Source organism: Nematolebias whitei, chromosome 15 (genome assembly GCF_014905685.2).
Source record: "Nematolebias whitei isolate Nwh7 chromosome 15, NemWhi1, whole genome shotgun sequence".
Lineage (NCBI taxonomy): Eukaryota > Metazoa > Chordata > Actinopteri > Cyprinodontiformes > Rivulidae > Nematolebias > Nematolebias whitei.
In genome coordinates this window covers 46862479-46864294 of record NC_056512.1, presented here as the reverse complement: position 1 = coordinate 46864294, position 1816 = coordinate 46862479, and the positions used below count along the sequence as shown (strand labels likewise).

At 43.7% G+C, this 1816-nt stretch overlaps 1 protein-coding gene across 1 annotated transcript in view; it reads left to right on the top strand.

Annotated features, from left to right (window-relative positions):
* Positions 1-1816, top strand: part of eif1 (eukaryotic translation initiation factor 1) — a gene marked incomplete in the record, with an annotated part of 12737 nt that overhangs the window by 9990 nt on the left and 931 nt on the right.

Sequence of the window (1816 nt, the reverse complement as noted above, 5' to 3'; positions counted from 1 at the left end):
AACCAGACCCAGGAGCTGCTACAACCAGACACAAGAGCTGCTACAACCAGGACCAGGAGCTGCTACAACCAGGCCCAGGAGCTGTTACAACCAGGGCAGGAGCTGCTACAACCAGACAAAAGAGCTGCTACAACTACAAACCGGATTCCAAAAAAGTTGGGACACTAAACAATTTGTGAATAAAAACTGAATGCAATGATGTGGAGGTGCCAACATCTAATATTTTATTCAGAATAGAACACAAATCACAGATCAAAGTTTAAACTGAGAGAATGTATCATTTTAAGGGAAAAATCTGTTGTTTCCAAATTTCATGGCGTCAACAAATCCCAAAAAAGTTGGGACAAGTCCATTTTTACCACTGTGTGGCATCCCCCCTTCTACTTACAACACTCAACAGACGTCTGGGGACAGAGACCAGTTTCTCCAGTTTAGAAATAGGAATGCTCACCCATTCAGGTCTAATACAGGCCTCTAACCGTTCAATCGTCTTGGGCCTTCTTTGTCGCTCCTTCCTCTTTATGATGCGCCAAATGTTCTCTATAGCTGAAAGATCTGGACTGCAGGCTGGCCATTTCAGTACCCAGATCCTTCTCCTACGTAGCCATGATGTTGTGATTGCTGCAGAATGTGGTGTGGCATTATCGTGTTGAAAAATGCAGGGTCTTACCTGAAAGAGATGAAGTCTAGATGGGAGCATATGTTGTTCTAGAACCTGAACATATTTCTCTGCATTAATGGTGCCTTTCCAGACATGCAAGCTGCCCCTGCCACAAGCACTCATGCAACCCCATACCATCAGTGATGCAGGCTTCTGAACGGAGCGTTGATAACAACTTGGGCTATCCTTGTCCTCTCTGGTCCAGATGACATGGCATCCCAGTGTTCCATAAAGAACTTCAAATCATGACTCATCTGACCACAGAACAGACTCCCATTTTGCCACACTCCATTTTAAATGACCCCTGGCCCAGTGCAAATGTCTGAGCTTGTGGAGCTTGCTTAGAAATGGCTTCCTCTTTGCATTGTAGAGTTTCAGCTGACAATGGCGGATGGCACGGTGGATTGTGTTCACTGACAATGCTTTCTGGAAGTAACCCTGAGCTCATTCTGTTATTTCCTTGACAGTGGCATTCCTGTTTGAGGTGCAGTGACGTTTAAGGGCCCGGAGATCACGAGCATCCAGTAGAGTTTTACGGCCTTGACCCTTACGCACAGCGATTGTTCCAGATTCTCTGAATCTTTTGATGATGTTATGCACGGTTGATGATGATAACTTAGAAGTCTTTGCTATTTTACGCTGGGTAACACCATTCTGGTATTGTTGCACTATCTTTCTGCGCAACAATGGTGGAATTGGTGATCCTCTTACCATCTTGGCTTCTGAGGGACACTGACACTCTGAGAAGCTCTTTTTATACCCAATCATGTTGTCAATTGACCTAATTAGTGTTAATTGGTCTTCCAGCTGTTCGTTATACGCTCAATTTCCTTTTTACAGCCACTTATTGCTGCTTGTCCCAACTTTTTTGGGAATTGTTGACGCTGTGAAATTTTGAATCAACATAGTTTTCCTTTAAAATGTTACATTGACTCAGATTAAACTTTTGATCTGTCATCTATGTTATATTACGAATAAAATATTGACATTTGCCATCTCCACATCATTGCATTCAGTTTTTATTCACAATTTGTTTAGTGTCCCAACTTTTTTGGGATCCGGTTTGTAGACCCAGGCGCTGCTACAACCAGGGCAGGAGCTGCTACAGCCAGGTTTAGGAGCTACTACAACCAGACCCAGGAGCTGCTACAACCA